Consider the following 26,837-nt stretch of genomic DNA (forward strand, 5'->3'; position numbering starts at 1 on the left):
TGTGGAAGGAAGTGGGGATAGGGTGGAAGGCTGGGGGGGAGGGATGTCGGGGGATGAGGAAGGAGAGGAGGGAGAGGGAACTGGGATTGACATGTGAAGCAAGCTATTTAAAATTAAAGTAATAAAAATAGTTTTAAAAATTCACAAATAAACACAGAAACAGTGTTACATTAGAAAAAAGTCATACCTTTTCATGAATGTGTTGGCCTTGATGTCCTAGCATTAAATTTCATCTGAGTCAGGAACACTTTGGAGGGAGGACGCTAAAGGCCATCCTTTGCTTCAATCATCACCCTGGGGACTATGTCACTTTCACTACCTATAACTCCCCAGCTCTCTGTCTCTGGGTCATGCTGGATTTAGCTATCAAAAGACATCTTCTGAAAGCATCTGTGGGCACATTTACCCTTAATGACCCCACATTATACTTCCTGCCCCCCCCCCAGGACAGAGACTCTGAGCTTCAAGACCTGGCACTGTTGATCCCATTTATTCCACATAGCACAGATTCCCATTGAACTAAATCACATGTCATTTCCCCCATCAGTTAGCCTCTTCTCCCATCTTTCTCAAATGTGAATTCCTGATGGCCCAAACCCACTTCTTAAAAAGCCCCACAGAGGCAGTAACCACCATTTTCCAAGTAATCTTCTGCCTTTGGGCTTCACAGCCTAGGATCTGCTGCTTCCCCATGAGCCACTTGACAGTACCCCCACCCTCACACCACCACTAACAAGTGAGGAACTCAGGCCTTTATGAATAACTACCGTCTATCCATTCATTCATCCATCACCCATCTATATATCCATGCATCCATCATCTGCCATCCATTATGGGCTCATTCATTCTTCCATTCATTCACGTATGTATTTATCATGGGATGTTTTGAATGCAAACCATTAACTTGATTTCATGCCAGGAACTAGGGACTCCATAGTCCCTGGCTTGTCCCCAGTGGAAAAATTGCTTCCCAGAGCAGATAAATCCTCATCTATATCCTTCTTGTTATCCTGTAAATTCCACTAAGAAAAGCTGAAGCAAACACAGAAAAAGTAACCCCTAAATGTCTTTTTTATATTTTAACAGTTTGAGGAAGTAACTATCTAACATGCGTGGTGAGATTGAGTTCTCAATCTCATGACAAACATAACTGACATTTCATATGATCTTAAAAGTATGGTTTAGAGAATGCCCCCCCACACCCTTCCTTAAAAACTATTGGTAGGTGGGGAACAGCGTTTAGACTTGTGAGTTGAATCCTGGAGAAGGACATCTCTTCTTGGACACACCTGGGAGACCCAGAAAGATATGAGCCATGGCCCCCAGCACCTTAACAAAGGGCCAAATTGCAGGCTTCGGGTCATTTCTCTTCTCTAGGCTCCATGTGTTCATTGACCTGAAGATAGCACACCAACTGTGGCTATGTGGCTGTCACTCTCTTCCAGTGGAAGCCTTTCCAGGGACACAGGCTGGTAAAAGGCACTTTCAGAGAGCCTGTGGTCCTTGTTTGGATGAAGAAAGATGACCAGTGAGTACCACTTGCAGCTGGTGGATCTGTGAACTAGAGCTGTGGAACCTCTCTCACAGCCCTTTCCAGGACAGGACTACAGACAGTTCACTCAGCCCCAGGTCTGGAAGCCTGCCCAGCTCCCCTGGCCTAAGATGAACATCTCAACCAACATCTCAGACAGTCTTGCGTACTAAAGGTCTATCCTCTCTTGAATTCTCAAATGGCAGAGGTCTTGGCAGTCATATCTCTGTCTTATATAAATCATTTATCCTCAGAGGGGTAACCTGTCTCCTGACCTCTACCACACAGGAAGTCCTCCCAGCTGACAACAAACACCTGCAGGCCTAGAGATAGCATTGGTGTGATGGTTAACATAACAGGATCTAGAATGACCTAGGAGATGAATCTACTGCATGTCTGTGAGAGATTTTTCTAAATCAGATGATATGGGATACCCTTCTGTATGTTGTGAATATGTTTTATTACCATTGGTTAATAAGCAACCTGATTTGGCCAATATCCAGGGAGAATATAGCCAGGCAGAAAATCCAAGCAAAGATACAGAGAAAAAGAAGGCTGAGTCTGGGAGACGCCATCCAGCCGTCAAAGGAAAAGGATGTCTGGTAAGCCACGGCCACGTGGTGATTCATACAATAATAGACAAGGGTTAATTTAAGTTGTAAAAGCTAGTCAATTATAAGCCTGAGCTAATGGGCCAAACAGTTTGTAATTATTATTATTAAGCCTCTGAGTGGTTATTTGGAAACTGGAGGACAGGAATAAAATGTCCAGTTACATCAGGTTTATTGGAGAAGGTAGACTTACCCCAAATGCGGGCAGCAGCATCCCAGGAGCTGGAGTCCCAGACTAATGAAAAGAAGAAAGCAAGCTAAGCAGCAGCAGCATCTGTCTCTATCTCCTGACTGTGGACAAGTGTGGCCAACTGTCTCATGCCCTGCCACCATACCTTGCCTGCCATGGTAAACGTCATCCTCAAACTCTGAGCCAAAACAAATCCTCCCTTCGTAAGCTTGTTTTGTCAATATTTTGCCATGGCAATGAGTAGACTCACTCACAGAGTATCCTTGCAGCCCCATCCCTGTGTCCCACCAAGCATGGAGAAGACACCCAAGCAAAGGCCTAAAACTGATTAGATAACCTAACTTCATGAAGGAAGGAAATTCATTTAAATTCTGTCCTAGAGTCAGCAAGATGGTTCGTTGGATAAAGGTGCTTGCCATAAAGTCTGACAAGAGTAAGAGTCCTAGAGCCCAGAACTCACATGGCGGAAGGAGAGATTCAACACCCACAACTTGTACACATGCACACCCACACTCACACAAATAAATAAATGTAAATATAACAATATGTAATAAGCCTTCAAGCATATCCTCAGAGAACATTGAGGCAAGTTCTGAACTGTCTTGAAATATGTGAGCTATGCATCCTTCCTGCAATATACCTCAGGAGGGTTTTAAATAATCATGATTAAAAGTACTGCTCATCAATAAAATTGATCACAGATGCAGGTCCTCGACCCTCACCTGCCCGGCCGACCGCCCAAGGGCATGTCAGCTATGTTCTGAGAAGCCTCGGGTTTCAGTTACAGAGTTTGAAATATGGCTGGTTGATAGTTTTCAAGAAACTTCTGCCAAGGAACTACTCACTTGACATTTCTAAAATTTATATCTAAATAATTACATGCGGTAATTGAAAACATTAGAACGCGTACTGTGTGCCAAACAGTTAATTAAAAATAAAGCCATGCACTAACAAATGCATATTTCTGGTTAAAACAACCTCAAATTACAGGCTTAGTCAATTCTCCAGGACTAGAGGCTGGTAGCTAGACACCTGAGGCCTGTATTGTCCTTGCTGTTCACGCTCATGGATGACTTGGGGTGTGTGTATGCTTGCATGGCATAGTCATGAAGAAAGTGATGGCTCACTCTAAATGTGTAATAATTTTTCCATCCTAGTTTGTGGGTCCCTGGACCCACAACCCTGGCAAGAAATGACTATTGGATTCTGAACAAGGAGACATCAGACTGAGGCAGCTAATGTCAGGATGAAACTGAGGAAGTCAAGGTCCCATAGAAGAACCAATGACTGCGTTTCCCCCATAAAAGTGTGATAGAAAGAAAAGCAATGTGAGACCAGGCATTGGTGGCACAGGCTTTAATCCCTGCACTTGGTAGGCAGAGGCAGATGGACCTCTGTGAGTTCCAGGCCAGCTTGGTAGCGAGTGCCAGGATAGGCTCCAAAGATACACAGAGAAACCCTGTCTCTGGAAAACAAAAGGCAATGTGATGGAAAAGTGTCTGTGCTTGTGGTGACCACTAGAAGCTCTTAGGCAGCCACTAAAGAGCAGCAGCTTTGCAGAAGTGTGTGAACCTCTTAGGAGCAGTAGCCCTGTTTTGGATGCCCAGCTGCTGAAGGGACACTGGCAAACTCTCTGAGGCTGCATGGAATTCTCATGTACAGCTACCTCTGTCCTCCCCTACCTGTTTCTGAGTGAGTACCAGCATGCATAGTGATATTGACCTCAGTGCAATAACTTCAGATCCAAGAAAAAGAATGCAAAGCTGGGTTTAAACTATTTTCACCTTTAGAAATTTCAGAAATGTCATTTGAAACCTACCTGAGCCTATTGGGTTTATTCACTCTTAACAGGTATAGAAACAGTTTACTTGGGCACTAGGGAGAAATATACCCATCGGAGGAATGTCTATAGGGGATAGCAGAGGTATTGATACCTCATAAATCTTAAAATTCTCAGTCCTGAAGTAGACGATACTACCTTCTATACCAACTTTCTCCACTCTTGGCTCTTACAGTGGCTCAGACAATGTTTAATCTTGCATGTCAATTCCTGCCCAGGAATTTGGCAAACACTGTCCTCAGTGCATCTGTGAGGGTGCGTCTGGATCAGATTGATACTTAAGTCTGTCTAATGAATGATGTGCAAGGCCTCCCCAGTGTGGGTGGACCTCACCCAAGTAGCTGAAGTTCTGGACCAAAAGGCTGAGTCAGGAGAAGCCCTGCTACTATCTCCTTGGCCTCTGTAATCACTTAATTCCTCCTTAATCTGTCTCTGTGTACATTGCTCTCACTTCACACACACACACACACACACACACACACACACACGCACACACACACACAGAGAGAGAGAGAGAGAGAGAGAGAGAGAGAGAGAGAGAGAGAAAACAATTTTTCCAAGATAACTTGAAGTGCCAGGCAGACATATCAGAAACTCTGTCATCAGCCACCAGCCATGCTGCATCTGGACATACACACACAGCCCCTTCTAAGCCCTGGGAAAGTACACCTCCTTCCTGAGACCTTCAAGGAGAGATGGCTAAGTATGTGACTGAGCCACCACAAGCACATAAAGAAGGGGAGATGGACGACTGCTGAGCAGACACTAGGTCTGGACTCATCCCAGCAACCAGAAACCTCCTTCCCTTCTCCACACACTCTCACATGCACACCTGTACACATGCATGCTAATGCGCATACACACAGACACACTCTCACATGCACACCTGTACACATACATGCTAATGCGCATACACACAGACACACTCTCACATGCACACCTATACACATGCATGCTCATACGCATACACAGACACACTCTCATATGCACACCTGTACACATGCATGCTCATACGCATACACAGACACACTGTCACAAACACACCTGTACACATACACACTCATACACACACATAGACACACACTTTCACATGCACACCTATACACATACATTCATACTTATACACACAAACCACTCTTACATGCACACCTATACAAATGCACACTCATACACACAGAGAGACACACAGTCTCACAGGTACACCTATATGAATGCACACTCATGCACACAGGCATAGTCTCACCAGCACACCTATACACATGTACACTCACACACACACACACATGCACACACATAGAGTCACATATGCACACACACCTTCACACAAAAGAACTGCCGTTGTCTACCAGAAGCTCCTGATGCAGGAAGAGTGACAGAGGTTAGCAGTGTCCTTATGGCCCCTAACATAATCACAAATAGAGCACCTGAGGGGGACCCACTTCCCAAAGGCTATGCTGCCTGGCCCTGCCAGGGTCACCTTGTTAACCACTGAGGTACACTCAGGTTTCCTCTGACCCGGGAAAGACTCAGTACCAATCACCACTAATTGCAGGTTTCTGGTTAAGCTGTTTAGCAAAAATTACATTTCATTACATTTTCTACTAATCAGCATCAAAGGCAGAGTGCAAAATTAACTTGAAATAATTTCATGCTCTTGGGTAACCTTTACTTTCTAAATTGTGATGTTTTTGCAGTAACTGTTTTATTCTACTCTGTAATAACGGGGTTCTGTGCACTAGGGTGTGGCACTTACATGCCAGCTGTCTTAATCAAACCTTGGAACATGTCTCAGGCAGAGACAGGTCCTAGCACACATGGTGTGCTACTCACAAGCTCTGCCCCCACAAGTGCTGTTGGTTAAATAAACACTCTCTAAGATGTGGTTTAATGAATCAGAACCCATTTAAAAGACAGCCTGGTTCCAAAAACCTGAAATGTGTCAGGTCAAGGACTTCCACAAAATGTGATGATCTCCATATGGTCAAAGGCTCACCTACATTTGAGATATGCACTCATAGAAAGTCCTTACACATGGTTTCATCCAAAATACAAAGAAGCCGTGAATGCTCCTGGTGAGACCTGACTCCCAAATTTGCAATTTTTCTCTTTTCTAATAATTTTTGAAGATGTGTTTTATTCATGTATGTGGATGTGTGCATGTACACACATGTGGAAACACCTGCAGAGACCAGAAGAGACTCTGGATTCTCCTGATGCTGAAGTTACAAGGAGCTGTGAGCCTCCCAACATGAGTACTAGGACTCAATTCCTCCACAAGAGCATCCAGCGTCCTTAACCTCTGAGCCATCTCTAAAGTCCCTCCTAACAGAATTTTTGACACACGTTTGCTCAAAGTTGTTCCTCAGTGGCCAATACTGAAGCAAAAAAAAAATCATCATGAGTACTAAAATGTTACCATCACATAAGGAAATAAGACCTGAGGGTGTTTCAGTAACCACAGTATGCTGACAACTGAACAACACAAGACATCCAAAAGGCTGAAACAGTCCTGAGTGACATGAACAGAATCACATCATGGAGGAAGCAGAGGGCTGTCGCTGTGACCTGTGATTAAAACTTACCTGCAATGTCACTTTTAAACATGAACACCTTGCTTGGAAAGGAAAAGAAGCATTAGTTAAGATTTCAGGGCAAAACACCCTAGATAGCAACAGGGGAGAAATCCAGCCTTGGAGATGTCGAGGGAGACTGGTCACAGGACTTGCTGCACGTAACAGCAATGGGGACCATCCCCAGCAGACTCCAGGTGAGGAGTGTTGACCAGAAAGGAGCAAGTCACAGAACTAAGATCACAAACTTAGGGTTGTAGTTGGAAAACTGTGCCAAGAAAACCTAACAGGTGACCTTCTCGTATCTGACTCTCAAGACATTTCATCAAAATATCCTGCTGGATAAACCCCAATTTCCTCTAGCTTAAGAACATAGGGCTGGGATTCTCCAAAAGCCAGGAGCCTAAAGTGCACAGGTCAGAGTTCCAGAACACAGAAATGTGTGCAATAAGAACTCTAGAGAGCTTCAGAGCTCCTCTTGAACACACTACACTCTGCTAACCAGGCCAAGCATAGGGAAAGCTGCCCCAGACCAGAAAAACAAAGACCCTTTCTCTGGATTCAAGAGAACAGCCACCAAAGATCACTCAGGTGTGGGAATAGAAGCCACTGAACCAGCCAGGGGGCAGTGTCAGGTCATAGGAGGTCAGCACACAGTGGGAAAAGTTCCCTCTGGCCAAACAACATTCTTCTCTACTTAAATCACAAAAGCAAAACAAGAGAACAATAAACAATTTCAGAAGAATATAACTGTGGTATGGAAGAAAGCCAGGAATGCTTACAGGGACAGAAAAATAACCAGCACACCACAACAAAAAGCTACCAAAGACCTGCACCCAGGCAAGGATTCCAACCTGCCACACAAGGAACCATGAAAATAGCACCCATCATGAGGAAGAATATTAACCCACCAAAAAAACCCAAACAAAGCATTTCTTTAAAAGACACCAACTGGAATTCCAAACTAGAAAACATAAGGTCTGAGACTGGTATAATTACCATGGGTGGACATGAGAGCAGGCTAAATGTTGATGGAATAAAAGGAGGAGGTTGCTGAAGTTGAAGGTGCCAGATTAGGAACTGTGTAAAATTAAGCAGATGGTATTCAAAACTGAGCACAATATTCATGTGTTTTGGACAGCTCCAAGTGACAAAATACTAGGCAGTAGAAGTTTCTGGGAGAGAAAAGGCAGGGGAGAGAATGGCTGACATTTTCTAAATTTGATGAAAACATAAATCACCTACAGTTCAAAGATAGCCAATTTTGCACAAAGCAAACATGAAGAAGACTACATTGGAACATTGAATTCGAACCCAGAGACAAGCAAACAAACAAACAAAACCCCCTAAAAGTAGCCAGGAGCAAAATAATCAATTTATGTGGAGAGGAAGATAAGCAAGGACAACAACATGTGTCAACCCATGCCAGCTAGGGAACTGCGGAGATAGATCAGTTGATAAAGAGCCTAGCAAGCAAGCATGGGGACCCAAGTTCAGGTCCCCAGCACCCTGTAAAAATCAGGAGGAGTAACAGCTATGTGTAACCCCAGGGCTCTGGTAGCAGAGACAGGCAGATTTATGGAGCCTGCTGGCCAGCCAGTTTAACCAAATAAAGGAGCCCCAATGAGACCGTGTCTCAAAAAACAAAGTGGGGAGCTGTTGAAGAAGACACCTGGTGTTAATCTCTGGCCTCCACATGCATGCCCACAATCAATTGCATGCACACATGTACACACCCACACATACACACACCCACACATGCACGTACATACATACAAGCATAAAAGAAACTGCTAGCTAAAAATGGTGGTTCAGTTTATATAAACTTTTGGAAAATGTGTACTCCTGTGTGTGCAAGTATACACACAAGTGCATTTACATGCACACAACTCAATCTAAAGTCATTTCTTAGTAAGCTTTCAAATATGAAGGAAAAATGGTGCATGAAAAGGTTAAAATTAGTATATCTACTAGAAGCACAGTGTAAGAAATGATAAATAGCATCCTTAAAGTTAAAGGAAAATCAGAACAATGGAAGCCTGGAATTGTACAAAGGGAAAAAATCATGTGAGGAATCATATGTGGTGCAATGTGAAGGCAATTATCTTTGCCATTTAAAGCTCTTAATAAGCTAACTACTCAAATGAAAAATAGTAATATACAGTATTTTTATACTTGTATGTGAAGAAAGAGAGAGAGAGAGAAAGGAAGAAAGAAGAAAGGAAAGAAAGAAAGAAGAAAAGAAAAGAAAGAAAGAAAGAAAAGAGATGAAGCAAAAGCAGAAAAAAAGAAGTTGTTGATGATGATCAAAGAAATCCCCAAGTTGAGGCTCTCTCAAATAACTCTAAGTTGTATCTAGCTGACAGTTCTACCTAACTAGAATAAAAACTAGTATCAGGAGTGGGTATTGTTTGTGATGATCCAGGTCCTATTTTTTAGAAGGATTACAAAAGCACTTAGAAGTAATGGAAGCAGAAGAGGAAGAAGAAGAAAATGTAGGGAAATGACTTCAAGACTTAGAACAGAAACCTTTGGGCTTATCAGGTTCTTTAACTATAATTGAAACTGCATCATGTCACTTGGAAATGGACACATAAATGAGACGTATGCTACAAACCCAAACTCAAGCACTAAATCAACAAAATAAAGAAGTATGGATGACAAGATAACAAAAGAGATAAATTAGAATTGTAAAAGTACACAATTAACCCCAAAGAAGGCATCAAAAGACTAGAACAAAAATGTATCAGATAAAAAAATAATGAAAGTAAATTTAAAACCAACAATATTGGTAATCTCATTAAATATAAATGGGCTTAACAGCCCAGTTCAAAGGCAGAGACTGTCAGGTATGGCTAAAAGCAAGATATGCTGCCTAGAGATACAGATAAAGTAAAAAGATAGGAAAAGGGTCATTTAATATCCAATAAAAAGTGAAATAGATACATTAATGCCAGATGATGTCAACTTCAAAGCAAAGTAGCATTAGTTAAGTGACTTATTTATAATGGTGAAGGGATTCAATTATTTAGTTCATCACAAAGATATGACAACTATCAATGTTTGAGATGCTATAGAAAGAGTCTAAACTCCAAGAAGCAGAAACCACTACATATGAGGTGGAAATTGATTAGAGCTAGACACCCTCACCTGACTTAAAAAGTAGAAAATCAGCAAATATATAGACTCACTCCAGTCAGTTAGTTGTCCAGATTCAATAGTGGTACAGCTCCCCAACTACAGCAATCTGTATGTCTCTCTTAGTTGACTTTTATTTAGAATCAGCTATGCTTGCAGCAATAAGATGGATCTTTAAAATAGGATATGGATTCATACAGGCACCTACTCTGCTCTCTGACTAAAATAGAATTATATAAAAAAATGAAACCATTAAGTAGTTCAAAACTAAACAATACCTACCCAGGGCAGACAGAAGAACAGCCAATCTTCAGAAGCCAATCCCCAGAAACATGTGTGACCTTACATGACAGTTAGGAATTGCACTTGTCATTAAATTAAGATCTCTGGAAATTACCCTCCAAAATAATATTAGAATTCCCAGAGTAATCACTGGGCCCCTGAAAGGAAATAAGCAAAGTCACAAGCAGAAGTTAGCAATAGCACAACAAAAGCTCAGAGCTGGAGTCTTATAAGGAGGGGGCCTTGAACCAGGGGATGCACCAAAGACTCTACTGTCTAAAGCACACAAATAATAAAGGCAAGGATATGGACTTTGCTTGAAAGTCTCTAGAATGGTGCAGTGCTGTCTAGATTCCAGGAACCCTGGTGTCTGGTACTGTACAATAATAAGCATGTGCTTTTAAGACACTGAGACATCAACAGTACCAGTGTGAGAGGTAAGTTCTTTGGTTTCTCCCCCAGTATAAACCCCCTATTGCCCATAAGAGATGTCCCAAGATTTGTGAAGACACATTCCTCTATGACAAGTTCCCCCAAGGCAGTGAAAAACAAGAGGGGAGAGCATTGAAGTTGTCTTTCTTCTCTATTTATAGTGAATAAAAAGAGAAAAGGCAGTCACATAGAAAAGTTTGATTCTTACTACCCCCAAAGGAAATCAGGGAAAAGACCTAAAATGTAAGGGAGATGAAAGAGGTCAGTTGCAGAAGAGACTAAGCTGAGGCCTGCCTGCGTGACCAAGAACACATGTGAGAAGAGACAGAAGGATGTTACAACAATCCTTCTGCTCACAAGGCCCAGGTGGACTGTGAAGACACAGTGAGGTGGGCATACACGCTTATGACTACTGGGGAAAGGTTCTATGACAAGGGAGAAAGCTATTCGGGAAACAGCTCACTTGGGCAGACAAGACTGCTTCAAGGGTTTGGGCGCTTGCTGCAAAGCCTGCCCACCTGAGCTCAGTCTCTGGGATCCACATGGTAAAAGCAGAGAGCCAATGTCCATAAGTTGTCCACACACCTCCACATATAGCAATGCATGTATGATTCCAAACACACACACACACGCACGCACACACACACACATGAAAGCACGCATGCATGCACGTACACTTGTACACACATAGACATACATGCACATGCACACACTTGACCATGCATGCACATACACACACTATACTCCTTTGATAGGCAGGGAGAACACTCCCAGCACCACAGGGAGTGTGCGCACTTGATAATCAGGGCATATGGTTCCCTCTAACAAACCTTGGAGTACAGCTGTGTCCACTGAAGCAATGCCATGGGTATCCCATGCCACTGTTTGTCTCCACTTCTGGAGAAAGTCAACAAAGAAGGTGCTGGGACAGTCAGACATTTTTGCAAGGTCTAACATACTGTCTGAGAAACTCAGGGCTGCAAACTACACAGAGGCAGGTTTACACGGAACGTATAACTCTCCTTCTAGCCCCATGACGTCAAAGCTTCCCTACTTCCTTTCATCTGATAGTCACTGGAAGGCAGAGACATGCCACATACCCACTGACTCCTCTTCTAGATGCAGAACAAACAGAAGATCCCTGTGCTCCCTGTGAGTCTGCCTGGCCCACCCAGAAACAAGTACACCTCCTGACCTTTCCCCTTCTCTCCAGGAGGAAATAACAGCAGCTCATGGCTCCTTAGCTTGTTGGCATGGCCTCCCTGCCTCCTGGTTTGCGGAAGACTATCACTCCAGTTCATCCAAGATCACAATGAGAATGCTAGACAACCTGGGGGAGAAGCCAGCACACCCTAATCTGCAGCTGCCATTTCTCAAAGCTGATGCCTCTGCTTCCAAACGGGGTCTTTCTTTGCATAAATGATTTCAGACTTCCTTCACATATGTTCTCATGTCAGAATAAGTCTGCTCCCTTGCTGGACTCTTCCATTAAGGTTTTGTTTGTTTGTTTTATGTGTGTGTGTGTGTGTGTGTGTGTATTTTATCATTTTCTTTTTAAGATTTATTTATTTATTATGTATACAGTATTCTTCTGGAATGTATGCCTGCAGGCCAGAAGAGGGCATTAGATCCCATTATAGATGATTATGAGCTACCATGCATTTGCTAGGAATTGAACTCAGGACCTCTAGAGGAGGAACCAGTGTTCTTAACTGCTGAACCATCTCTCTAATGTGCTTAAGTTTTTATACTGCCTCTAGAGAAAATCTTGGGATGACCTTGATTAAAACCAATCATTGAGACAAACAGCTCCCTTCAGGTTGCTTAGTACCTTCTACGTGTATTCTGCCTCCACTGCCTAGCATTCAAGATCCATCTCCCTGCTCCATATTTCAGACAAAATCCCAAGACAGACAATGAACTGGAGCAAAGCCCAGGTATGCTGCATCCCAGCCTCATTTCTCTAGCCCAATAAAATTCTCTGACTCAGGGGCCAGAGTCACTCTTCTTCTCTCTACCACCCCATGCCTCCTGACCCACAGAAAGATCTAAATGTAACCCCAGAATGACAATCCTCCTGAAGATGCCCACATCTTGATCCTCAGAACCTGATAAAGGGAATTAAGCTTGAAGAGCAATCTATGTTATTATCATCAGAGCTTGACATAGCAAAACTATCCAGGACTACCCCGGTGATCCACAGCCATCAGAGGGTTTTGCCAAGGGGGAAAGTAGAGGAAAGAAAAGGCCAAAGAGAGGAGAAAGGAGTAGAGCAAGAACTCTGCTCACAGTGCCAGGTGGAGGATACGGGCCAGGATGACAAAGTGACCAGGATGACTGGTGAGGAACTCTGGCCCCTGCAGAAGCCATGCGACACAAGTAAGCAGGGGCTTCTCGGGGTCCTCAGAGGAGCCTGGCCCTCCAGACTCCCCTGTGTCTGCTCAGAGAGACCCATCCCAGACTTCTGATTACAGACTGCCAGAGACCAGGGGGCTGTTTTCAACCGCTGGATTTGTGACCACTGGTTTCAGTGGCAACAGAAATTCCTAATAGAGGGGAGTGGATGAAAGGACAAACTTCTACATGATGCCTCATTCCTAGCTCCCTTCCCCAGCTCCCACCCTTCTCTTCCAGTCATAGCACCCACGTTCCTCTGAGGAAAACTCCCCTCCCCTCATGGCTATTTAGTCCCTATGGCTCAAGTTCCAGGGCTGGGACCCTGGATCCTCTCATCAGAATGCAGGTCTTCCTGGCCAGTGACTGGCTCAGAAAAGAACTTACAATCCAAGCCCAGAGCCCTCTGCAGCAGCCTAAGAAGCCATACATAGAGACAGCTGTTTCTCTCCCAGAATACGTGGTTATGTTGCTTTTCCCCTTTAGCTGCTTTTTGTTGTTGTGGGGGGAAGTCCTATGTATATGCCAATAAAGCACTGTTGGGCCAATAGGGAACCAAGATAGGTGGGACTAGGAATCCAGGAGAACTTTGGGAAGAAGAAACACAGAGTCAAGATGTAACGCCATGGGGTAGGAAGCCCGGAACTATTCTCCGGTAAGAGAAATACTTAGATTAACAATTATGGGATAATTACTTAAGTCAGAGCTAGCCAGTAAGAAACAAGCAAGGTCAACAGCTTCATAATTAATATAGCCTGTGTGTTTATTTGGGACTGATGCGGCTCTAGATCCAAGCTGGCGGGAAGGCTTCTCTCAAGGAAAAAGCTTCTCTTTACATGCTGTTGTTGCTTTAACTGTGCCTTTTGAATTCTCTTCCATCACCTCTTCTGGAGGCAGCATTATTTTCCTGTAGAGCCTTCTTTGATAAGCACGGTGTGTCCACACCTAATAGCTCAACAAGCCATTCCCTTCCCCATTAAAGATCCCCCTAGGTAGCTGTGATGCCCGGCAGTCTTGACCTGCACTGCAGCAGGTGGTGTCCTGGTGGGCAGAGGCAGCCAACCACAGCACCATCCTTCCCAAGGTGACCATCAGATCTTCCATCCCCTCCTGCTACCCTTAGCTTGACTATTTCCTTCTTCTGGTTGTTTTGGAATTGATTGGTTCTTTTCTAGTCACTTAAGAAAGAAACTTTTGTTCTCATCTGAATCCTTCCTTTTTAGCATAAATATTTAATGCCATGTAACCCTCTTGTGTTATGTCAGCCACAGAACCCAAGGTTTAGATACATTTTCATTTCAGCTCAATTGGAAACAGTTTCTCATCTTCTTTGACTGCTACTTAAGAGACTCTTCTTTGATTTCCTAATGAGGGCAATTTCTGAATATCCCTTGCTTGTAGAATCCTCATTCGATTCTTTCCTGACTACAGAACACTCTCTGCAACTTAAATTTCTTTCAATATCATGAAATGCTGGTGTCTGCTAGCAAACCCTGGTGGATGTCCCACATTTGCTGAGCAAAGCCATTCATGGCCACCATCACCATGGCTGCTGCTGCTTCTGCATAAGTGTCCTGAGTGTCATCAAATCTAGTTGGCAGAGCACACAGCTCCATCTCGGGCCCTTGCTGATTCTGTTTACTTGCTGCATTGATTACAAGGTGAAGGTTATCATCCCACTGTAATTACGGATCTGTCTCCTCTTTTAAGTCCAATCAGTATGTGCTTCACATACTTAAAGTGCTTTTATTAGCTGCCTGCACACTCAGGATTACAGCTCTTGACTAATTGACCTCTGTTTCCATATAACATCCCTTTTTGTCCAGAGCCTATTCTTGTTCTGAGGTTCATACTAGTCAATAGATGTAGGCTTGTTCCAAAGTTCCTTAAGGCAGCATTTGCCTCCTCTCCCATTGTGATGGTTTGAATGAGAATGACCCCAATAGTCCAATAAGTTTGAAAGCTTGGTCCTCAGTTAGTGGAACTGTTTAGGAAGGATTAGGACATATGGCCTTACTGGAAGAGATGTGTCAGTGGGGGTGGGTTTGAGGTTTCCAAAGTCTATGCTAGGCCCAGCCCCAACCCCTGTTTTTCTCCCTTTCTTCCTCTGCCTGCTGCCTGTGGATCAGGATGTAAAGCTCTCTGCTACTTCTTCAGAACCATGCCTGCCTACTTGCCACCACTATCCCCACCATGATGGTAATGGATCAACCCTCTAAAACTGTAGCAAGCCCCCAATTAAATGCTTTCTCTTATGAGTCATCTTGGTCATGGTGTCTGGACACAGCAACAGAACTAATGTGACACTAATGTCACTATGTGGCACCCGTCTTCACACTTACACCCCATTTCCACCTGTATATTCAGCATAGCACAGTACAAGGCCTTGCTTTTCCATTCAGTCGAACCATCTCTGCCTTTAAGTTGTTTTATGCAGGTTTAAGATGTTTATGGCATCTTCATTTAATACAGTTATTAATCTAGTTGTAGTTTCAAGATCATCATTTACCAGGTATTTTCTTCCCTCAATACTTCTTTGTCCTGTTTACCCCTTTTCTGCTCATTTTTAGTATCATTTAGAGTGTTCTTGTGATTTTATTTTGTCTCCACTACTGATGTATTAGTGACATATATTGCAAGTTTTTTTTAGACTACCCTGCTTTAAGCCGATTCTGTGGACAGAAGTCTGAGTCTGTCTATAAATAGCATATAACAGGAGACTGTTTGTTTGGGAAGAAGCCTCTATCTGGAAGAGTGGATCCACAGGATGCTCCAACCTCCTTGCAGAGAATTTGACAGGGGCTGACTTCTATAGAGAAATGAAAGCCTACTTTTCAGTAAAATAGCTGCTAAGGAGCAAGGAATAACAGTGGAGTTCCGAAAGCCAATCAGAGCATTAGGGCCCATGATAGCCCTGGGGTCACTTCGCCAGCTCCGCCACCTGGCAGTCTGGTCCTCAAATATAATAATAGACCTTAGGCATATTGCCCTCTTCTTGCAAAGGATGCCATGATTGACTACAACCCTGACCCCCAAACCTGCTTGGGTGCACTAAAACATCACGATAATGCATTGTGACATAACTATACTGCACTATGACATTACAATTATACATTGTGATATCACTATACAGCACTGTAACATCACACCTATGCATTGTGACATCACTATACTGCACTGTAACATCACAATTATACATTGTGACATTGTGACATCACTATTCTGCACTATGCCATCACAATTATACTTTGTGACATCACTATACTGCAATATGACATCACAATTACACTTTGTGACATCACTATTCTGCATTATAACATCACAATTATGCATTGTGACGTCACTATACTGCATTATGACATCACGATAATGCATTGTGACAACACTATACTTCACTGTAAGACCAAAATTATATATTGGGAGATCACTATACTGCACTATAACATGATAAGACAGGCGACATCACTATACTGTACAATAACATCAAAATTATACATTGTGACATCACTATATTGCAGTACCACATAACAATTATACATTGTGACATCACTATATTGCACTATAACATAACAATTATACATTGTGACATCACTATATTGCAGTAACACATAACAATTATACATTGTGACATCACTATATTGCACTATGACATCACAATTATACATTGTGACATCACTATATTGCACTATGACATCAAAAATTATACATTGTGACACTATACTGCACTATAACATGATAATGCATTGTGATATCACTAAACTGCACTGTAACATCAGAATTACACATTGGGACAACACTATAATGCACTATAACATAATGCATTGTGACATCACTATACTGAACTATGACGTCACAATTATGCAGTGTGACATCACGATTCTGCACGGCAACATCACACATACACATTGTGACATCACTATACTGTACTATGACATCACAATTATGCATTGAGGTATCACTATACTGCACTATGACATCACAATTATATATTGTAACATCACTATTCTGCATTGTAACATCACACCTATGCATTGTGACATCACTATACTGCACTATAACATAATGCATTGTGATATCACTATACTGCAGTATAACATCACAATTATACATTGTGACATCACTATACTACACTATGACATCACAATTATATATTTTAACATCAATATTCTGTACTGTAACATCACACCTATGCATTGTGACATCGCAATACTGCAATATAAAATCATAATTGTACATTGTGACATCACTATACTGCACCATAACATCACAATTATACATTTTGACATCAAATACTTCACTGTGAGGTCACAATTGTACATTGTGACATCACTATTCTTCACTATAATATAATGCATTGTGACATCACTATACTGTACTATAACATCACAATTATGCATTGTGACATCACTATATTGCACTATAACATCACAATTATACATTGTGACATGACTATTCTGCACTATGACAAAACACCTATGCATTATTACATCACTATACTGCACAATAACTTCACAATTATACATTGTGATATCACTATACTGCACTGTAACATCACAATGATACATTGAGACATCACTATTCTGCACTGTTACAAAACACCTATGTATTGTGACATCATTATACTGTAGTATAACATCACAATTATATATTTTGACATCACTATACTGCACTGTGATATCACAATTATACATTGTGGCATCACTATACTGCACTATGACATCACAGTTATACATTGTGACATCACTATACTGCACTATAACATCACAATTATACATTGTGTCATCACTATTCTGCACTGTAACATCAAAATTATACATTGTGACATCACTATACTGAACTATAACATCATGATAATGTATTGTGACATCACTATACTGCACTATAATATTAAATTATACATTGTTACAATACTATACTGCACTGTATCATCACAATTATACATTGTATTATCACTATACTTCACTATTACATCACAATTTTACATTGTGTCATCACTATACTGCACTATGACATCACAATTTTACATTGAGACATAACTATACTGCACTATAACATAATGCATTTTGATATCACTATACTGCACTATAACATCACAATTATGCATTGTGACCTCACTATACTGCACTATGACATTACAATTATATATTGTTACATCACTATACTGCACTAAAACATAATGCATTGTGACATTACTATACTGCACTATAACATACTGCATTGTGACATCACTATACTGAACTATGACATCACAGATATACATTGTGACATCACTATACTGCACTACAACATCACAATTATACATTGTGACATCACTATACTGCACTACAACATCACAATTATACATTTTGACGTCACTATACTGCACTATGACTCACAATTATACATTGTGACATTACTATACTGCACTAAAATATAATGCATTGTGACATTACTATACTGCACTATAACATACTGCATTGTGACATCACTATACTGCACTATGACATCACAGATATACATTGTGACATCACTATACTGCACTACAACATCACAATTATACATTGTGACATCACTATACTGCACTATAACATAATGCATTGTGACATCATTATACCACACTGTGACATCCCAATTATACATTGTGACATTACTATACTGCACTATAACATAATACATTGTGACATCACTATACCGCACTGTGACATCACAATTATGCATTGTGACATCACTATGCTGCACTGTAACATCACAATTATACATTTTGACATCACTATACTCCACTATAACATCACAATTATACATTGTGAAATCACTATACTTCACTGTAACGTCACTATTATACATTTGACATCACTATACTGCAATATAACATCACAAACATATATTGTGACATCACTATTCTGCACTATAACATCATACCTATGCATTGTGACATCATTATACTGCACTATAACATCACAATTATGCATGTGACAATACGATACTGCACTATAACATCACAATTATACATTGTTACATCACTATACTGCACTGTGACATCAACATTATACATTGTGACATCACTACACTGCATTATAACATCACAATTATACATTGTGACATCACTATACTGCACCATAACATCACAATTATACATTTTGTCATCATTATACTGCACTATAGCATCACAATTATACATTGTGACGTCACTATACTGCACTATGACCTCACAATTATACATTGTGACATCACTATACTGCACTACAACATGATAATGTATTGTGACATCACTATACCGTACTGTGCCATCACAATTACACATTGCAGAAAACCTACAAACTAATGGAAATTGAATAATGCAAACTGCACCATTCCTGGGTCAAAGAAGAAATAAAAAAGGAAATTAAAGACTTCCTAGAATTCAATGAGAATGAAGACATAACATACCCAAACCTATGGGACATTTTGAAAGCAGTGCTACGGGGGAAGTTCATAGCACTAAGTGCCCACATGAAGAAACTGGAGAATAGTTATACTAGAGAATTAACAGCACAGCTGAAAACTCTAGAATACAAAGAAGCAAACTCCCCCAGGAGGAGTAGACACCAGGAAATAATCAAATTAAGAGCTGAAATCAATAAAGTAGAAACTAGGAAAATAATACAAAGAATCAACACAACGAAGAGTTGGTTCTTTGAGAAAATCAACAAGATAGACAAACCTTTGACCAAACTTACCAAACAGCAGAGAGTGAGCATGCAAATTAACAAAATCAGAAATGAAAAGGGGGGCATAACAACGGACTCTGAGGAAATCCAGAGAATCATCAGGTCATACTTTGAAAACCTGCACTCCACAAAATTTGAAAATTTAAAGGAAATGGACGACTTCCTGGATAGCTATCACTTGCCAAAACTAATTGAAGAACAGATAAGCAATTTAAATAGACCTATAACCCCTATGGAAATAGAAGCAGTCATCAAAAATCTCCCAACCAAAAAAAAATCCAGGTCCAGATGGCCTCAGTGCAGAATTCTACCAGAAATTCAAAGAATAGCTTATACCAATTCTTCTCAAAGTATTCCACACAATAGAAGCAGAAGGGTCTTTGCCAAACTCTTTCTATGAGGCTTCAATAACCTTGATCCCCAAGCCACACAAAGACACAACTAAGAAAGAGAACTTCAGACCAATATCCCTCATGAACATTGATGCAAAAATACTCAATAAAATACTGGCAAATTGGATCCAAGAACACATCAAAACAATCATTCACCACGATCAAGTAGGTTTCATCCCAGGGATGCAGGGATGGTTCAACATACGAAAATCCATCAACGTAATCCACCATATAAACAGTATGAAAAACAAAAATCACGTGATCATCTCACTAGATGCTGAAAAAGCCTTTGACAAAATCCAACACCCCTTCATGATAAAGTTCTTGGAGAGATCTGGGATAACAGGGACATACTTAAACATAATAAAAGCTATATACAGTAAACCAACAGCTAACATCAAACTAAATAGACAGAAACTCAACGCAATTCCTCTAAAATCAGGAACAAAACAAGGCTGTCCACTCTCTCCATACCTTTTCAACATCGTACTTGAAGTTCTAGCCATTGCCATGCGACAACAAAGGGGGATCAAGGGGATACAAATTGGGAAGGAAGAGGTCAAACTTTCACTGTTTGCAGATGATATGATAGTTTACATAAATGACCCAAAGAACTCTACCAGGGAACTCTTACAGCTGATTAACACAATTATACATTGTGACAACACTATACTGCACTGTAACACCACAAATATACATTGTGACATCACTATACTGTACTATGACATCACAATTTTATTTTATTTTATTTTTTTGGTTTTTACGAGACAGGGTTTCTCTGTATTGTTTCAGAGGCTATCGGTCCAGCCCAGCCTCGAACTCACAGAGATCCGCCTGCCTCTGCCTCCCGAGTGCTGGGATTAAAGGCGTGCACCACCACCGCCCGTCGACATCACAATTTTATATTGTGACATCACTATACTGCACTGTAACATCACACCTATGCATTGTGACATCACCATACTACACTGTAGCATCACAATTATACATTGTGATGTCACTATACTGCACTATAACATGATAATGCATTGTGGCATCACTATACTGCACTATAACATCACACTTATACATTGTGACATCACTATACTGCACTGTAACATCACACCTATGCATTGTGACATCACTATACTGCACTGTAGCATCACAATTGTACATTGTGGCATCACTATACTGCACTATGACATCACTATTATGCAATTTGACATCACTATACTGCACTATGACATCACAATTATACATTGTGACATCACTATACTGCACTATAACATGATAATGCATTGTGACAACACTATATTGCCCTATAACATCTCAATTATATGTGCCCATTGTCTGGCAAGCTGAGTGTTCAAAGAATGAATAAAAGTATCAAAGACAAGGGAAAAGATCATTTCTTAGCATCTAATTAATCAACAAGAGAATTTTCTTTTTAAGATGCTGCTGGGATCTGTAAGGAATGTAAAGCTGGTCAGGAATGATTGACAGTGGGCATATTCTTCACAATAGAGCGTCTGGAGTATTAAAGCTCTACCCAGAAAGTCTCATTGAAAAGATAATCCATCACCCTAAAGTACCAGACAAAACTGCTGGAATTCTCAAATGCCCCTCCCTTTTAAGTTACACACTCTTTCTGTCTCATACTCAGCTAAAGCACTGACACCCCCAACTCTCTAGTAACAACTGTCAGCAAGCACACACACCCCAGGCATGCCCAGATGACTGGGACTAAACTGTCCTCTCCCTCTTCATTTGCCTTTCATGAGAACCTTTAGATGAGGCATGATTCCAGATTATAGTGACACAGTTAGGGTGTGAGTACATGCCCACTAGTTGTGAAGGATGCCAGGCAGGTGTGGTAACCTCTCACACACCACAGGAACTGGCCTGAGATCCTGCTGCCTGGCCCCCAAGCCTTCCTAATCCATGGCCTGTTTCCATGTCTATTCCCTCTGCCTCCTTGTTCCTCCCACACTCTCCTTTTACTTACATTCATCCTAAATTAATTTCTGGGGGGTTTATTTTTTAAAGCAGTTGTTAACATAAAAACAGTGGCAGGTAAGAGACCCTCTGGGAAATGAAGTATATTCTAGCTTGGTCATCTGGAAGAGCTGGCAGGAGAGCAATTAAAGTCTTTTCTATGCTGCGGGGGAAGTGGGCAACCACGGGCCTGATACTTGAAGTCTGACTCAAGTTGCGCCTGTGTATCCTGAGGCCTGGCGCTCTCTCTGGAGACAATGCTCTTGAGAGAGATACATGCCAGGAAGTGAAACATAAACTGGAAGGAGAATGAATACTCCTGATGGCATGGAGCTTGAAGTGTCATCAAGACATCAATCTAGTCCCTCAGTTCCCACCCGAAGGCAGGGTCACCTAGGAGCCTCCAGAAGCCATGAGACTCATTTCCATTTTCTGCAGAGCAGAGGTCACTGGCAGCCACATGAAGAGTTTGTTAACACTGAATTATTTTTTTTTATTGGACACAATAGCTTTTTTTATTTTAAATAGCTTGCTTCCCATGTCAATCCCAGGTCCCTCTCCCTCCCCTCCTCCCACACATCCCCACCATCCCCCCCCAGCCTCCCACCCTATCCCCACTTCCTTCCACATAGGGAATATCCAGAGTCTGTTATTTCACTCAGGGCAGGGTCCAGGCACTCCCCTAAGAGTCCAGGCTGAGACAGCATCCCTCTTTGTGTTATGGGCACACGATGTCTGTTTGTATGCCAGGGATAAACACTGATCTACTGCCCAGGGCCCCATAGGTTGCCCAGGCCTCCTCACTGACTCTCACACTCAGGGGGTCTGTATCAGTTCCATGCTGGCATCCCATCTGTCAGTCTGGGGTCCAAGAGTTCTCCCTTGTTCAGATCAACTGTCTCTGCTGGTTTTGCCAGCCCATTCTTTGCCAATTTGCTCATCACTCCTCTCTCTCTGTCACTGGGTCCCATGGGTTCAGTTCAGTGTTTAACTGTGGTTGTTTGCCTCTGCTTCCATCAGTCACTGGATGAAGGTTCTAGTGTGGTTATAGACATCAAGTTCATTATCAGGAGTGGGCATTTAAGGTAGTTTCTCCACTATTGCTTAGCTTGCCAGTTGGTGTCATCCCTTTAGATCACTAGAGGTCTCACTGGTGCCAGATCTGTCTTCTAACCTGTGATTCCCTCTTCCCCCTATTCTACCCCCCACTCAACCTTCCTGTTCCCCCATGACCTACTCTCTCTTCTTCTTCTCCCCGTCTCTTCTTCCCAGCTCCCACTCCCTCCCCCAAACCCCTTTTTCTAAATGGCTTTGAACTCACGGCCTGAACACCCTGGAATGAATGGGGTCCACCAATTGCAGAGATGCTGTAGAGATTGCCTGACCTGATACCCTGCAAAACTGGGATCTGTATGAACTGGAGGAATCTTTGTTCGCCAACGACTCTAACCAACCTGAGAGATCTGAGCAGCTTGGGGTATAGGAAAGAAGTTCATGGGATCAAACAAAAGACCAAATGGGCTGTGCTCAGAAAGAACAAGACACAGACTTAGCAGGAATATCCATCACACACACAGCAACACAGACATCAGGGAAACTGGGGAATGGGCCAGGCCATTGCTTTGCTTCCTGTTACTTCACAGAGGATTCAAGTATACAGAAAAAAAAACATGTGCCATGCCTCACCTATGCTGATGGCTTTGTCTAGTTGGTACACCTTTTCACTGGCACTAAAAACTCAGGCCCCTTTATCTACCTCCCCTACCTGAATCCCCTGGGGATGGCAGATTCCCTAAAAGGAAAAATCCTTCGGTGCTACAGGGCAAGTGAGCAGCCCCAGACCTGATACTTGAAGAGCGACTCAAGTTGAGCCTGTGTGTCCTGGAAGACATTTCCAACAGGAAGCAGAGTGGACACCAGAAAGTCATTAAGGGATTCCCACCCCTGACTGGAAGGCACCCTAAGTTCAATGACTCTCAAGCATGGGGTCCACACTATGTCTTCTACAGCATGGTGTATGAGCTCATGCCTTATGGCTGCATGAAAAACCCAAGGCTATGTCTAAAACCCTGATATGAATTTTGAACACGTGTTCAAAATTAAAGCATACTTGGATCTAAGGTCTTTAATTTCCTCTCTCTTGTTGCTACAGAACACAAAGCCACTTTGAAAACAGAAGCCTGAGTCGTGCAGTTGGGATCTCATACCCTAGGATAGATAGCCATATGGATAATCCCAGAGGCAGAAGCAGGGTCTCACTCACTGAGGTGTGGTGTATGGAGCCCAGAGTAAGCTAAGACATGGCTTTCCTGGGACAGATCAGGTTTCCCTTTCCAAGCCAGGATAGGATCCCAGCATGTGGGCTGCTGGGGTTGTTCTGCCTTTCTGTTTCTTTGAGACAGAGTCTCTTAGCCCAGGCTAGCCAGGAACTCAGTATATGATCCAGGATGGCCTCAAACTCAGGGAAACCCTCCTAGCTTAGTGGCCTCCAGCACTAAAATTATAGATGTAAAACACCACATTGGGCTTGAACTATGAGTTTTTAAATCAGAAAAATCTCTGCAAACTAGGGACACTCTACCTGGTCATTCTAGTCTATCCCTGACATTAATATAAGCACAACTCCTCCTCTGTAATCCAGGCATCCTGGACAGCCCCCCACTGGCCCACTCCCAATGCTCTGCAGCAGTCTGGACTTGAAAATCTGAAGAAACTAACTTGTGATTTAATACACTGACTTCCGAGGGCATTTAAAGGTAGGAGTCCAGCAACTTCCTTGAAATTCCTTGGCCACACTCTTTCTAGGAATGCTTCAGACATTCACAGGCAGGCAGCATATGACAGGGCATGACAGAGCTGTTAACATCACTCCCACCCCGAGTTTTCTATTAACAGACTCCTGAGTCACTTGGTCCCTGGGAGGTGGGGAGTGGGCAGACTTACACATAAGTTCCCCTGAGGACCAGGCTGTTATTTACTGCTAAGCAGAATAGCAGAGATTCATTTTGCACTCCATAATACTTCTACCAATAATAGTAATTACAGTTCCATCAACATTACCATTTACGTATGAAATATTATGGCCCGGATGTCTAATTAACATAGTAATTAGACATATTAATGTATCTCCTTCTTCATTTCAAATCCATAATCTCCTCTAATTGCTCCTAATGTACTCAGTTTGAATGGATGCTGATATTTTGAAGTGTAAAATTGTAAGTTACCCCATTAACCAAAATCCTGTGGCAGCAAAATCATGCTGTATGCAATTATACCTCTTGTCTGTGCTGTTACTAGCCAGTGGGACTGAGGAGGACAAGATATTTTCTATAGTAAATTACCCAAGCAAGGTGGGACTAGGTATTCACATTTTCTCACATTTCCTTCCTTTGATATGGTTTTACAGAGAGATCTCAAAGACAGTAGTGATTGCAATCCTGCCAGTAAAAAGCCAAGCAGCTCAGGTCTCCAAGCCCTAATATGAGCGCTGTTTGGACTCATCAACAGACAGAGTTGCTCTAGGCCATCATGAGCCTGGGATCTGGGGCCGCTGTCCAGAAGCAGAGTCTGTCTCCACTTCTCCAAGTCCTACCTCTCATCCCGCAGCACGACAAACCCAGACTCAGCACAGGGCCCTCATACTGGGGCATGAACATCAGTCATCCTGATGTCTCACAGCCTCTCATGCTCAGTATCATCCACATTTAACAGATCCCCACCAACGGCTGGGAAATGACCGAATCTCTACACATGAGGACCCCCAACCAGGCTTTTCCTCACTGTAAAGTTACAGACAGTGTTGATTGTAGAGAACCCTCTGTAACGCAGCAAGAGAATAGAGGTGGGACCTGGCAACTGCAGTACCAAGATTAACAGGTGGAAGAATTCCATTTGCAGAGAAACCCTGGAAACCTTCCCCTCCCTGAGGGAGTCTTCATACAATTACAGAACATGCTCAGGAAAAGCTGGAAACCTTCCCTTCCCGACCTAGGCTTCATCTAATGGACAAAGCATGTGTAAGAAAAGCCCCCATAGAAAACTGGGGAAGGTGGGTGCTACATAAATGTCCCATAAAGAGTTGTGTGCTTCATGACCTTGGGCTTTTGGGGGCTTTACCACCAATTCACTAGTCTACTTCCATCCCTAGTTCTTTCCTCCCTACCAAAATGTCTCCACTTCTTCTAAGCCTGTGTCCATTGTCCCAGAATAAGAACCTGGGTATTTCTTTCTTTTTTTCCTTTCCTGGCCTTAAATAAAGCCATGTTTATTCACAGTGAGGGGACATCTTTGTCACCCATGTGTGGAGATGGCCAACATGCTTACAGGGAATGATGGGATGCAGGACCCTTATAAGGGCAGAAATGACTTCTGTAGTCTCAAGGGAAGGTGAAAAATGTAGTCTTTCAGCAGGAAACTATCATTCCTGACTCTAAGAGGGGATATAAACGAAGGGCAGGGGCGTTATAGCTACTTTCTGCTGAGAAGGGTTTTGTCGGAGTGGGTAGTTCTTGGTCCACTGAAGAGCAGCCCTCTGGTCCTGGAAGAGGGAAAGAGTCTTAACTTGATTGGCTGTGATGGATTGGACGATTACCATCTTGTATTCCTGAGGAGGCTTGGAAAATTAACATTAGAGCACTGAAAGCAGATGGCTTGCTTACAGAGAAAACAGATTTTTCTGGAAATGTTCATGGAGGGGCAAGGACAGAGGTGGGAGAGATGGAGTGGGCCAGAGAGAGGAAATGGACATAGAGGTGACTCAGGGTGACAGTGACTGGTAACTGGTCCCTTTGCCAGGAT

At 42.3% G+C, this 26,837-nt stretch overlaps 1 long non-coding RNA gene across 1 annotated transcript in view; it reads left to right on the forward strand.

The window, feature by feature from the left end:
* LOC121134531 overlaps positions 1 to 26,231 on the forward strand; it is a 46,647-nt gene extending 20,416 nt beyond the window's left edge. Inside the window, exons 2-3 of the long non-coding RNA XR_005871624.1 lie at positions 24,682 to 24,796; positions 25,447 to 26,231. This is a non-coding gene — a long non-coding RNA (uncharacterized LOC121134531). The remainder of the gene's footprint in view (positions 1 to 24,681; positions 24,797 to 25,446) is intronic.
* Positions 26,232 to 26,837: the final 606 nt, after the last annotated feature.

This window comes from Mesocricetus auratus, unplaced genomic scaffold (genome assembly GCF_017639785.1).
Source record: "Mesocricetus auratus isolate SY011 unplaced genomic scaffold, BCM_Maur_2.0 Super-Scaffold_4256, whole genome shotgun sequence".
NCBI classification, from domain to species: domain Eukaryota; kingdom Metazoa; phylum Chordata; class Mammalia; order Rodentia; family Cricetidae; genus Mesocricetus; species Mesocricetus auratus.